Source organism: Struthio camelus, chromosome 2, assembly GCF_040807025.1.
Source record: "Struthio camelus isolate bStrCam1 chromosome 2, bStrCam1.hap1, whole genome shotgun sequence".
In the NCBI taxonomy this organism is placed as follows: Eukaryota; Metazoa; Chordata; class Aves; order Struthioniformes; family Struthionidae; genus Struthio; species Struthio camelus.
The window spans coordinates 64979164-64994146 of record NC_090943.1 but is presented as its reverse complement, the minus strand read 5'-3'; the positions used below and the strand labels follow the sequence as shown (position 1 = coordinate 64994146).

Below are 14983 nucleotides of genomic sequence, written 5' to 3'. Positions count from 1 at the left end.
TTTTTCATTACAGCTGCAATTCCTATTCCTGTTGGGTTAATTTGTTGTTTGGAAATGTTTTTTGCATGACTGAGCATCTTGCTAGTAGAGAATGATTGTGCCCTAGAGCTCTGCCTCTCTTCATTTCATCATATTACATAACTACTTCATGTCTATAAAAGCTATCTTCTTGCGCAGTACATACATACCTCTCCCCCTGAGGACACAGCTCCCTCCACTGTTGACAGCTTTTACCATTTGCACCGTGTTTCCTTCCCTCTTCTCCATTAAAGCTGGGAATAAGTCTTGCCTTTTCCTTCTAGCCTTGTTTTCATTTCAGAAGGTGAGTGGGCCTACTTTTCCTTCGTAAGAAGCTTTAATTCATTTAGTAGCTCTGTTGTTTGTGCTTTCTCATTAGATGAGAGAGCGATTGTCTTGACAAGACAAGTATTTTGAGGACAAGACTCGAGTCATGAAGTTAATGAGCAAAGACAGCGTTAAGTCTAGCACTTATAAGAAGACATTACAAATAAAACAATATTCATCCTTCAAAACTTCTAGCAAACACAGAACACTTTTTTCTTTCCTCCTTCCTAACGTAGAAGCCATCAAGAGGGAAAAGTGCATGCAAGAAGTTAATAAAATCTACCATTCAAAAGTAAGCAGAGATGCATATTCATTAAGACAACAGTATCGCCTGAAACATTCCAGGAACTAAGCTATGATTCACTTGACAGTGCTGTTTCACAAATACATAAAGACATTTAATGAATGGATTTAGCTATCTGGCTTCAGGACATTTTTAACCACTAAATATTTGCTAATAACTCACTGCTGGAAGAGATCACATTGCCAGTGGCATAAATCAAAGTCTCATTATGAAGAATATTTCCAATATGCTGCCCTTTACATGAAGTCAAAATTACTACCCTACTTTCCTTGGACTAAATGTTGGCATTCAGCCATAAAATAGAAACACAGCCCAAATTTAAAATTAAAAATTTACTGGGCTCCTAACTTCCTATTTATGAGGCAACTTTGATGGACAGAATGAGAGGGAGCAGTGTGACAGTGCCTGGGGTTTTAGCTACAATTATATTTCTCTTCAGCCAAGAGGGAAAAACACGGAAAGGAAAACAATATGCATCTCTAAGTACAATTCTTACATGCTAGTTTGTTCTGCATAAACAGGCAGTAGCATCTGGGTGAGAAAAGTAGCTTGCAGTGGCATACTGTATATATATGGCTGATGCAGGCTCTCCTGTGGGGACCCTGGAGGTGGCAGTGCAGTTTTAGGCAATTCTCACAGGTGGAGTCAGGAGAAAAGCTGCTCTTGGCTCCAGGGATCTGGGCAATTTGAGGCATGGCACGGACTCCCCCATTTGATGGTACTTCTCAGGAAAGAGCAGGGGCACAGACAGATGTTTATCCAAGCCTCTTATACTTGCTCATTAAGACAGCAAATGTGCTTATTTTCCTCCTTACCCTCCACAGCTATAGCTGGGTCACAGTCTGAGGAGAATGTGCCAGCATGTAAAGACAGCCACTTATTTGTAATTTTATCTATGCAGGGCAAAAATCTGAGCTTTATCGAATCCATACAGGGGCAAGAGATCAGATGCTTTTTGAATAACATTTCAATTGAGAACTCCAAAATTTGCTGGATAAACTGAAAATCTTGTAACACCATGTCTTTGCAGAAAAGCTCTGGCATGAGAATCAAGAAAGCATAATCTATGTGAAAACATAGGTTCAAGGGGAAGGGGGTGATGGAAATGGAGACAGAAATACCATAGCTGTCAAACTTGATCCTTCAACATGCCTGCAGGAGTAAGCGGTTTCAGTGGCCTCCCATAACATCCCCTACAACCATCCCCAGAAAATGCTTCTTGGCAAAGGGCAAGAGTTCACATTTGGCCTACGACTTAACCGATGTTATTTATGAGTATTTTCACTGGCAAAAAATCCTGGTATGAGTCCAGTTTTAGGACTGGGAAAAGGCACAGATGATGCTTAAGTCACTGCAGGATTTTTTTTCTAATACAGTTTTTATAATCCTAGAAAGTGACTTATGCCCTAATAGTCTTGTGCCCTCTCATAACCTTTCCAGATGAAATTAAAGAAGGTCATTAGACCCTTTCCATTAACACTCTGTGAAAATAAACTTAGGAGGCACTAGGTTTGGACTGATGCCTAATCTAATGAGATTAATGTGCCGCACAGTGGATGCATTTGTCAAAGTGGCACTAAAGGCAGTGCATGCCTAAATCTAGGGAACTATCAGTCAGATTTGTTCAAGTTTCTCACTTCTGTTGCACTGCCTGAAATTGTCGCGCTTCACTCAGGCATGGTAAAAAGCTGAGAGAGTTGTGCTGTAATGCTTTGAACAGCTGACATGAGTAATAGTCTTCAATATAATGGCGCAAGGTAAGGAACTCACAGCAGTCTGCCGTGTCCTCGTGGTATCGCTCTGTATCTCATCTACCTACAGCTAGCCACACGACTTTCAGCAAGCGTTACATGGTTGGCTTTTGAAAAGGACACCCCACAAGAGCCCATTTGCATGCCTAAAAGCTTTTACCATACATTAGCAGGGAGTACGTAAAGTATTGCTCAGAGGACTGCAGAGAGAGTCTTTCTCTACAAATTCCTGGGAATTCATTGCTATTTCTCTTTTTATTAAATACAATAAGTAGGAGCTCATCTTCATCTACTCAGATGACCGAAATCTACATTTTCCTGCCTTACAGAAAGGAAAGAGTATCTTAACATGGGTTCCTGAATCCAACCATGAGGTTAGCAATGTTTAGCACATCTGAGCATTACACTTCACATAAATGATTCAAAGCCCACGAGAGCCTCAGTGGTAGATTCCTACTTGACAAACTCTACGTTTTTAATCTCTTTCCACAGGGCTTGTTTGTAACGTATTGTATATTTGTAGGGACTATATGAGGAACATCCAGTGATGGCACTGGAACAATTCAGTAAAAGGCAACACCCACCAACCAGCTAGAAGGATGAGAAGAAAACTGCGGCCTGTAGAATGATCCTCTCCAGCCCACTATTGGGTTTCAGACATGGCCAGGAGTTGATGCTCAGGAAACAGCATGAAGGCAAGACTTTTTTTTTTTATTTTTGAGTGTTGGAGAAAATACTAGTATTTTCTATTACTTATAAGCATAAACCCTGGTGATGGATATAATTAGATCCCTTACGGTAAAATCGTGACTTTGAGAGAAGCTGGAGCCAAATTAGAGTTTCCTGGCAAGCCTTTACATTTGCAAAATCAAAATCCAGATCTTACTATATGAAATACACTGAAATCAAGGTTTTGATGTTAGGGATAAAAAACTCTTTAGCAGAAAAAAGCTATGTTTCTAGCCTGGTGTGATTGATGCCTGAAGTGTATATGAGAGTCCTATTGCTCAGCATGTTGTAACCACCACGGTACACCTCTGATGTATGTTTTTTTCTTTTCTCCCCAATTATAATCCACACACTAAATTGGATTCTTTTTCTTTTCAGCCATCCCTTATAGTCTGTGATCACAGATTTCTATTAAGTTTATGCTTTAATGTTTTCCTTGATTTGTTTGATGTTCATCTTAATGTATTTACTTAAAAGGGCTCTTGTATTAAATGTTCATGTTTGCATCATTGCGTTGCTTTCACTTGTGCATTTCTAAAAGACGCTGAAATGCTATGAATAAGTGTCCTTTTTTGTCCTCATGCATTTCTTAAGCCTTTAAATATTGGTATTGTTAACTGGAGACATTAGATTATTTAAGATAGTAACAACTTCTTTTATCTAATAGTATCACTGACCCACTGGTGATATGCTAGAATTTTGTAGCTTTAAACAAAACAGCAAAAGTAAATCAATAACCTAATCCAGGAACAAGGATTCAGTATGAATCTAACAGCTACTAGAAGCTGAATGCAGTAACTGTTTAGGGGAGGGGAGGTTGATTCCTTGAAGTCTTCTGAGATTGCTTTCCCCTTCATTTTGTATTATGAACAAACTAACACCTTAAAAGTATTTTGACCTTCTTGCCACACCACAAATAGCCTTTTCCAAAGATTAATATTTTCCAAAGATTATAAGTTTAATTCTTAAATGTCTAAATTCCTAATATGAAAATGCAACAGTTACAGCTATGATACGCACTTAAGATGTAGGAGACTCAGGTTTAAATCAACCCTCTGTCCAGTGCAGATGCCACGGACTTGCTCTGTATCCTAAGAAACCATGCATACCACTGAAGTGCTTTTCTCCTTAAATTTTGCAGGGAGAGTGCACCCTAGATCTTAGAAACCTTTCTCTTTCACATTTTTGTAGCACAGAGTTTAGCCTGAAATAAATCCATGTTCAATGAAAAAAGTGCCCCAAATTTCCAACTAAACAATTTTTAATAACGTAGATGATCAAGATATTTTTTAAAACGACCTTCAATCAAACTCTGTGTTCATTTACACAGTGTCCCATAATGATATGCTGAGTTTTGTTCTCCGTAACGATTAAAAAAATGTTATGTAATACATAGCTTCTGCGACTTTTTGTTCAACCATGGCTCTACTTTGGAAATCTTTCATTCCTGGGCTGACTGTGTATTTCAGGTATAGCTCCTAAGTTTCTGAAATGCAACAGGATCATTAAGTCAGTCATAAGATTTTTAAAGCACTCTTTTAAAGCGAAAGGATCTGCCAGCCCATGAATGGAGCAGATATCTTATTCACAGACTTGAAACTGAAGATGATATTATTCCATTAACTGGCTTGACTACTATTATCAAATCCTGCATCCTCAGGTATATTACAACACATGCCTCTTTAAGCTATTTCTTGACATTCCCACACTGGGAAAATGTAACTTCTGGAATATGTGTCATCTCTGTCCAAGAAATTTAAATGAATCATAACTTTTACAAACACATGCGTATGTCTTTAAAAATATGAAGGCAAAATGCTTCCGGAACCTGTATCCAGATTACAGCTAGGAAGAACTATTTTAAGGAAGCTTTTGGGCATCTTGATTTATCTGACTTTTTTGTTTTTTGTTGTTGTTTTGTTTTTGGAAACTACTGGTTCAATTAAACTGCAACTTTTTACTTTCATCAGGTTGTCTTCCTGAATAAAGAATGAAATTTCTGGTCAAACATGAGGGCAGTGCTGGCTGTACCTGTAGCAGAGTAGAGATTTCAGCTCAGTTCTCCAACATCCGAGGCAGGAGCTGTAGTCAAAGTGTTATGGAATCGGTTTCTTACAATTTTGTCTGTTGGAATAGCTCTCCTTTATATTAATAATTAAATATACATTAGTCAGAGTGTCAATTTAGCAAAAAAAAAAAAAAAAGCTTCACTTTGTTCTCACTTAATATACAGAAGTACCCTAATCTCCTGGTATCTTAGTACACATTCTGAAATATGGAAGAGGCTTTGTCACCCTTACCTTGGTGAAAAAATTGGAAAGTCTCCTTATTTACAGATTGACATGGAGCCAAAACACAGAAAGAACATGTTCTTCGCATGGAATTCAGGGGGCTGTTTGGCTTTTGCTAGAACAGAAAACAACAGCAATAGCAAAACAAAAGGTCCGGCTTCTGCTCTGGCAAAAGGGAAAAGAAGCTCTGGCTTAAATCCTCTTCCAAATCCTAGCTCTCCACTTTGCATGTTCACATACAAAGGCCATTTTACACGTTATAAAATGCTTCCATAACAATATATTACACACTGTTGTGTTTGTGCTGGTGTTAATATTGTGGAGACAATATAGACACAGATAGTTTTCGTTCCCTACAGCTTGTATTCCTCTAGGACATTTACTTATGATTTATTTTATCCAATATTCCTGAGAAGATATAAAAAACAACCCAAGAAGCATACAGTGCTTCAATATGGTTTTTATATATGTTAGCATTTTCAAGTGCTACAAAATTCCCCTGTAGTCAGTGCTCTAGACTTATATCTATTAATATTTCTAGATATGCCTTGGCATAGTGACCTTGCAATCTTTTGTCTGATAATTTTCAACTTTTCCTTCTTTCAGTCTTAATTGCCTCTGCTCCATGAGTTTGCTTGCACACCACTTCGTACAGCACTTGAGGCAGAACTGGCAGAGATGTCACTGCTACACAATGGGGGTTTCAGCTGCTTCTAATTTGTTCCCACATACACGGGAGTGTTTTCCAGAGGCGCTATTTCTTGTGATTATGTAAAAATATGACTTGTCTAATGGAAACTAGGGAGTGACAGACATAACTGCTTTCCAACACTGCAGTAGATAAATTCTTCCTAAAATAATGAATCCCTGCATATTATGTAACATATCACTTATATGCTCAAGTTTTAATGTCAAAAGCAATCACTTTTTTCTTTTGTGTATACAGTCTTCCAAATATAGAGTTATTTTATGTTTAAAAGGAGATCATCAATTAATCATCTCCAGAGCCAGGCATTCTGCAGTCTCCATAGTCCAATGGCTATGTATCTCCTAGTTACTGTGTTCAGATATATGGCCCAGTTGGCCAGCTGAACTAAAATCAGCCAAAACCTTTTCAGGAAATGTTTCAGCATCCACTGAAAACATTTTTATTTCTGAGAAAACTATAAAAATAATTGTTTAGAATGTCATCATGACTCTGTGGAGCACAGTGACTTATTTTTTGGAAACTTCTTGACCGCATTTGCTTTGCATTAAAGTGATGTGTGTGTGGATAGCTGTAGTAATACGAAGGTCAGCAGAAATCATTGAGTTTTGTTGTTGTTTGTTTTTCCAGAAAATAAGTTTTTTTTCCCTACGCAGTTATTAATGCTAGAAGGTTAAACTAGGCTTCTTTTTTTAGCACAGACACTTGACAAACATAATAGCATGCCCTTCTGCTCCCTATCCCCAAATTTCTTAAAGAGAGGTTGGCTTCACAGATGTTATTCCATGTTGGAAAAAGCCCATGGACAAATCATCGAAGAACATATCAGTAACAGCCATACTTTTCCTTGTTCAGATGGTCTCCTCTTTTCTGTCACAACCAACTCGAAGACTACAAATTCTTCTTACTGATTCTAGCAGAAGAAATTACTATTCTCACATTTAATTTATAAATTATCATCATTACTATTCCTTCCATCATAATAACTCTGTTCTTGACAATCCATTGGATTTAAGGATGTCACTGAACATCTCATAAATGAGTCGGATTGCCAGGAAAGCTCCACAGGGAAAATTGGAACACACCATGAAGAGCAGCGGCCAGTTTAACGTAAAAGCACGGACTTGGTGTAAAGACCAACACTTTTCCCCTCTTCTTCCCTTTATAAAGGGAACAATATAAATATTGTGGGATTTTCATGTCCTGATTCTTTTCTATCTGTTTTCTTCTTTTGTGTATCTAACCTTCCAAATATATAGTTATTACTGTCTCTGTGTTCAGTGGTAGCATCAACTGAATCTTTCCTATAAAGTCTGTGGTCCCGATCAGGAAATGCAATTTTTATGCCTTCTCAGTAGCGATGACCAACCGAAGAAGTTCAAAATTAGGTCAGGTGGCTGCAGTGAGGAGAAGCCAGGACCAGTAACTAGAATATTGAACATGTCAAAGTAGTTTGGCAGGAATATGATCAGAGCTGGACTTTAGAAAAATTGAGAAGTCTAGGTAAACTCCAGAAGGGTTTAGTTGAAAGCAAACACCATGTCAGGCTGAAGGTTAGAGAGCTGGGCAGCTAAGCAGCTTTCCAGGTGAAGAACTCGGCCAAAACAGGAGTCAGAGCAGGGCGTGAGTAGGGCCAGTACAAGAACTGGAATAAGGTCACAGCTGGGAGCCAAGGTATGCCCAGAGCAAAGATACAACAGGGAGCTTCTGACAGTTTGACAGAGCCACAGCATTTGAATTGCATCAGGAAATTGGTAGAATTCCTTAAATTCTAGGCAAGGAGGAAAGAGAGCAATTTCCCAGTCAGTCTTTTAGAAAAAGGACTATGGAAAGAGACTAGAAGATCATTGTCTAGGTGGGTCTGACAGAGGCTGACAATCATAACTCTAACGCCTTTTTACTTTCAAAAAATAGGGAGCAGCCTGCCTGTTTTAGTTTGAAATGATAAGCTGCTGCTCCACTTTCTGAAAGGGATGCAGTTATTCCATGCCGCTCTGCAAGCAGATACTCTTCTAATTACTTCCAATTATTGTCACAGCTAAATATTCCTCCATGCCTAGGCGTTCTCTGCGACAAAAATCATCTCTTCCTTTACTTTCCATAGTGCTTAAGAGAGCACCAACTTTCAGAAAGCATCAACAAGAGACACAAAAGGGCAAACAATAAAATGGATAAGATATTAATAGTTTAAGTTAACCGCTGCCATTCCTATCTTCCTACCTTCTGGAAGATGGGCAAGTATTCCTGCTTCTTACTCAGATACTCTAAGGACATGTTCCAACCCAGATTCTCCCAAGAAGTTCAGAAAAGCATATTAGACCAATAGAAAACAATGAACAGCAAAACAATGAAAGCTTGGTCGCCTACCAATTTTATTCTGCATCGTTTACATGCCTCACTGCAATAATTCGAACTCTTTGAACACTGCCCGAGTCCCACAGTAGCAGTTACAACTCCTTGAACAGCCTAATAGCCAGCTGGTGAAGCAGTGGAATGCATTGTGATCGGCTTAATGATATACATGTATCAGTTGGCAAGCTAGTACATGCATGTTAGTTGGCAAGCCAAACAGACCAGGTAACTGTTGGTTTCACCATGTTGCCACTATGTCAGTGGGGTACAGTGATGTTAGCCTCTCTCCCTTTATCAGCAACCAATTTTCAGGAAACTTTTAGGAATACAGTGCCTTCCGTCCTGGCTGAACTTGGCCAGCAGGCATAAATGTCCCTGCAGGAGAAGAGGTGGGAGTCCAAAAAGCTGGCAGATGGACTCCGTGATTGCATATGCCTCGTTTCCTTAGAAAAGCAGGCCAAAAAGTATTTCAAATCCACCTCTTCATCATTAATCTTGCAAATAACATTTGTTCTTAAGAGGTTGAATGTAGTTCATTGTGCAGCTGACTAAACAGGGTAAAATTCAGGATGCATAGGAGAACTGTACATAAACGAGGAAAAAGCAAAGGACAGCAGTAACAGCTTAGAAGGTCCAGAGGGGAAAACTTCCTTTTATAACTTTTAAACCTTGTTACCATGATAGGTCTAGCCACTTCTTCACAGGAAGAAAAGACTAGAGTTACATAGGTGCTAACCAAGCGTAAATTGTATGGATGATTAGAAACAAAATATGGAGACACAGAACTCTGAAAAACCAGACATTAATCTCAGCAGCATGCAAAGTGTCTGTTACGGTTGAAATGAGTGTTTGTTATTTCTCCACTGACCCACCTGCCAATTCCTTCATCCCAAGCTCTCTGCCTAGTAATAATAATTTGCTCACACAGAATTCTTCTATTCAACATAACTCCAGGGTATTTAGAATTATTTTATCCCCATGTATTTCAGACCCGCTGATGGCAATTAAAACTGAAAGGCATAAAATTTTAAAACTGTCACTAAACACTGCTGTGGTCATGCTCAGCTGCATAGCAGAAGGGAGTTCTTAACACATACTTCCTTATCACTGTGCTTAAATAAATATATACATACACATATGTGTTTTGCTGTGCAGAGAGGGGAAAGATGAGGAGGAAGAAGGAGAAATATCAACATTTGTTCCCATGTCAGGCAATGTTGAAATACACTGTCAACATCACTATGCTACCCACAGACAAAGTAGACTAATATTTTGTTTTTCTTATACAGTCTATGCTTGGTACACCGTGTAAGTATAACGTCTTTCACTCTTGGAGCTTCATATAACTATTGAACTCTGACTGTGAGCAGCAAACTCTAAAAACTTACTCTGGAAAGGGCCACTAATGGCATCACTTTGCTCATTCACTTTCTCAAATGAAAGTAAGAATATTAAAGAATAACCACAGAACCCCAGCTTACTGCTGTGATCTAATGAAATGGATTACCAAGATCTTTATCACACAAAAAGGAATGCCTAAGATAGGTGCATAAGGTAAACATCTATACATGGTTCACTGTGAAGAGGTAGGCTGCAAGGAATCATGCACTTCACATGTTTCGCATATCAGTTTTAGAAGAAACACAGACTTACCTGAATAAAGCCAACAAGGAAATTTCTTAACATCTTCCTTTCCATGCAAGTTCTACCAGGTTCCATTACCCTCTTTTCAGTAGTGTTAAAAGTTGAAAAAAGACAGCTGCTTTCAGTAATTTTATTGCTATAATCATTTGCCTCACATTTTAGATCACTGAAGAGCAGAAAATGTCTTCTGGAGTCAAAAAATTGGCTGAACATTTTTAATAACTGGAAAACACACTCCTGACATTTTGAATTATAAAAAAAAATTGAATTGTAATTTTTTTCCTGCTTCCCTCTTCCCTGTTTAGCTCTCATACACCACCAGGGCTTTCTTCTGTGGTCTTTTACTTATCATGGGCCAATGATAACTTCTGCTGAGCTTCATTTGATTCTCCAAGCAATCACAGCTAAAAGGATCACTCATGCACTGAGCATTTATTCCCTGTAAGTGAGGTTATTGGAAAGTGGTCCCGTAACAGCAGCATGAAAGGTGGCAGAGACTTGAACATTTTGTACAGATCAATAGAAAAGTTGAAACTTTAACTTACGTTGCAGCTCAGGCCAGTATCCGTATCACGTCTGATGACGACTGCACAACAGAAAACAGTGATCAACTGCAAGGAAGTAGAGGGATCTGTCAAATATTTGTGCACCTCTTTTCAAAATTTTGCATAAGATACATACCATATACAGAGCCATTTGCATACTCAGCTTGTTGAGTCTAGCCTCCTGATGATAACCTCTCTGAATTGCTTTCAACGTCTTGTTACAACTGTCCCATTTATCTTATTCTGTGATTATTAACGGGACTATAAGCATCCTCTTTTAGGGAGATGTCAGGTTCATATGGGCAGAACACGATTGTCACATCCATACCAAAAAACCCATTTCTTTACAAACAGTAATGACATAAAATGAAACAGTTCTTCCATTCATAATGATAGTTCCTTAACTAACCTCAAAGGTGAGTGAAGCAAAAGTATACGAGAGGTCAATTTTCCTGTTAACAGGAAGTTTACTTTCCTTTATTAATAAATCTAAGTGGTATTCTAAAAGTCTGTCCGCAGCAGATTTCTCTTATCATTATAAGAGAACTATGTTTTTTTTCCAAAACTATAGAAACACTACTGGAAGCAGTCACAATAATTTGCCTTGATACTGTCCCCATCTCCTTTTTGCTCAAATGTTGCTCCAGCTAGGAGGCCATCAGCTAACCTGCCAGATTTAAAGATACCATTGCCTCAAACATTTTCAAAGATGCTATTTTTTACAACTGTCAACTTCAGTATCTTCCTTCAGAGATGAAATACTTTTTTCATGATGGCATAAAAAAAAGTTAAATATGCTAGCAATGAATATACTGAAAAAGAATAGTTTCAAGGCAGCTTGTAAAATCCAAATAAGCAAAACAAACATTCCTCCCCCTCCTCCTCTGAAACAAGGCTCACTCTTTTGTCCATATGACAGATAACATTTTTCTAGAAGTCAAGATCTAGAAAACGGGTCAAACACAGAGCCCTTAAAAATACTGGTCTGGGAAATTGTCACTAGTATGGTAATCTGCAGAAATGACAGTGGTGATACCGTTCCAGGACATTGCCTTAAATTGCCTGTTTCTAGACATATGACCACACAGTCGTAAGAACACATAGAGCTTGTGTATGTCTCCTATTCAAGGGAGCTACGGCCCACTAAAGGAGAGCATGAACTTAGAGCACCCTGGTTGCTCTCTACTGTCTGCACAACCGATATGCACGCTCAGCGTGCAAAGTACTGATTCTTTGGGCTAAGTAGCATCAGTTCACTTTGAAAAGCAGATTCACTAGTAGCGCGCTATAAAGTGCCCCTGCCTGCTTACTGAGTCGTAACCTCCTTGTGCAGAAAGGCTCATTCGATATAATCACCTGCGCCATGCTCAATTTGTTTTGCTCCAACAGCATGGTACAGAGGCTGTGCGATCACTGCTTCACAGGGCATGGGGCACACATAGGTGATGCTAGCAGCAAAGAAGTAGAAGCGGGACAGAAGCTACAGTTTCCTCTGTGCCCCTTAGTAATATCCACCTGCAGGTGGAAGCTCCTGAAACTCTTCTTTAAATATTTTATTGCCAAGATAGATACCTACCACTTGTTTAGGTTGCAGTTGCATCCCAATCAGACACCACTGTTTCCAAAGCTGGCTACCATTCTGTGAAGGCTAGGGCAGGATTTTGGGGCTGTTGGAGGTGGTGTGTATGCATTTTGCATATGCAGCAGGGCAGACTGGTTGGAGAGCTGGCTGGGATTTGGATCGTGTCAGGGAACACACTGTCAGCATGCAGGTTACCCGCCACAATGATGTGTGCGTCACCGCAGAGACGTAACTTTCTAATCTGTGACAGTAATTTATTCTCTTCTTTCGGAAACAGGCCCAACTTGCAAAAGCTGGATCTGTCCAAATTCCAGGGGTATGTTCCAGTTTAGTAAATGAAAAAATCCCAGTTTAATGGCCAATGGCATCCTGGCACTTTCAAGAACAGCTTAATTAAGGCTATTATAATCAGACAAGAGTTTATCTCCATATCATTTCCTCACCATAAGACTGCTGACTGGTAAAGCTGCATTAGCCTCCACTAGTTCCAGAAAAAACTATTCTTCATAGGTTACATGCAGTTGTGGATCTCAGTACTTTGTTCTACCTAAGAGAGAAGAACAGATGATCTCATAGCCATCTTAGATATACCAGTGTCTAAAGTCTCTAGGGTTACTGTTTGCTTAAAGAAAAGAATTGTGGGCTGAAGTGGTACATATTAATGACAATGACTTCTTTAGGATGTTACCCTCTCTCTAAATTTGCAGGAGGTGACTGAACACCCATCACAAAAGCAAAAAAAAATCACTCTGACTTCAGCAGTTTGCTCTGCAGCAAAAATGTAGAGCTAGCCCTGCAGCGTCCCAGAACTTTTTCATTATGTCTGGGTAAGTTTTTACAAGTTGCTTTGCTAAATTATGAGGCTTACACTCTCTTGTTCAAAATGATTAAAGGTCAACAACGTAGCGGCAGAACGTTGTAAGGGAGTAGGCTAAAAGGGCTTGTAACAGGATAGGGGCTGTCACTGTTATCATACAAAATCATTTGTTCCATTAGTCATTTTACGTCTAGCAATTGTCTCTAATTAGGGAGATGACTTCTGTCAACTGGGATAAACCTCATAGCAATGAGGACGCATATGCTTATCCTTTGCTCTCCTCACTTTCCCATCTCTTATTAAAATTCATCCAGGTTGCTGGTAATAGAGATGTAATAGCCAGCTGAGAATACGTGCAATCTCTCTCCCCACTTTGAAAACAAAGCCATGTGAACTTACCAGTTGATTCCTCACTCTGCTGTTAAGCACTTCTCTGGCAATTCCTTGCAGCCACAACTGCTGACCATTGCTTCATTGCTCTCCTAGACGAGAGACAGCTAAAATAAGAAGCATTTGTCAAGAACTGGCAACTGTACTGACTCTAGCTTCACAAAAACAAACAGAAAAACTACACACACACACGTCTCAAAGGAAAAAAGCTTCAGTGTCGTTTTTTGGAGCTGGGAGGAGAGCTGCTAAAATAGATAGTCCTTCAAGTTTGGGAAGCCTATTCCCCAAAAAGGTTGCAAAAGGCACCTTGGGCCAAACTGTCCAAAGTGGTCAGATAAATATGGAATTAACAACCCATGAACAATACCTTTAAGCAACATAAAGTGCATGCTCTGTTATGCATTTTGCTATCATTTAGCACAGGTCTAATGTGCAAATGTCATCCTCTAATGCAGACTGATGAGAGGTATAAATCATATTAGGAACACAGACTTGGGACATTCATCAGTTTTGTTTGTAATTTGCTTTTATTAAAGATATGTCAACGGGGAAATGGAGACCCCTGATTACTTGAAAACAGGCATATCTAATCGCCAATATCTAAAAGGCATCCTCTACAGCTTATGCTTTGGTAACTGCCACTAATAAGTGACATTCACTTCTCAGCTTCCTGCAGCAGTCCTGAGAAATCTGCAATCACATGGCCGAGCTTTTCCAAATGCAAGTTTATAAAATGCCTGCACATTTTTGGAATAAGTTGGCTTAGCCATGCAGATATCTCAGCAAAGCCCTGGGTTTCTGTCAGATAGAGCCCTACACAACTACAAACGAGCACTAACGCTGATAATATTCCATTTGCTGAAACCAGTCTCAGCTCTTTTCTCTAACTGTGAAGAGTCAACTCACATCTCCTTCTGTCCAGCAGGGTGAAATAATTACTCAATTAAAGGTTACAATCAATTTTGTGGAACTTTCTACCCACCAATGCTGTTCCAAGATGCAACAAAGCACTGAAAACTCTTTAAATCAGAAAGACAATGCAAGAGAGGACATAGCTGGGACAGAGAAATCTTCCTTCTTAAACACAAAGAACACTTTCTGTAGATTATCCCATAACCATTCATATATTACTCAGAATATCTTCTTGCACAAGATGGAAATGGATCTTCCTTTACCACTTCCTGAGTCAGTGCTGCAACTTGCACACTACAGTGTATGATGGGAAGTGGAGATAATCCTTCTACCCTAAGGGCCACGCTCACCCATTCAAGTCACTGTGAAAGGGAAACAGACCCCTACCTTCAGGAGGGAGTTCAGGGCCATGGAGGGAGCAATGTTATTTCCTATACGAGACATCAGAAGGGCAGGATTCAAGATATATCCTGAATCTTAGGCTTTTCCTGTTATCTCATATCTGTTTGCCAAGTAAGCAGACTGCATGATGCTCTGCTGAATGTGATGGCGGTTTGAGATACCATATATATAGGAAGCTTAGGAAATAAGTTACGGGTTTGGATTCTTCTACTT

The 14983-nt window shown here is 39.3% G+C and overlaps 1 long non-coding RNA gene across 19 annotated transcripts in view; it reads right to left on the bottom strand.

Annotated features, from left to right (window-relative positions):
- The window catches only part of LOC138066375 (uncharacterized), a 93852-nt gene that overhangs the window by 66819 nt on the left and 12050 nt on the right, over window positions 1-14983 (bottom strand). For 17 of the 19 annotated variants that reach the window (XR_011139781.1, XR_011139782.1, XR_011139785.1 and 14 more), the window contains exons 2-4: window positions 13466-13563; window positions 12693-12796; window positions 10668-10733 (exon numbers count right to left, since the gene is read on the bottom strand). This is a non-coding gene — a long non-coding RNA (uncharacterized lncRNA). The remainder of the gene's footprint in view (window positions 1-10667; window positions 10734-12692; window positions 12797-13465; window positions 13564-14983) is intronic. The other 2 variants (XR_011139789.1, XR_011139791.1) reach the window with 1 other exon arrangement.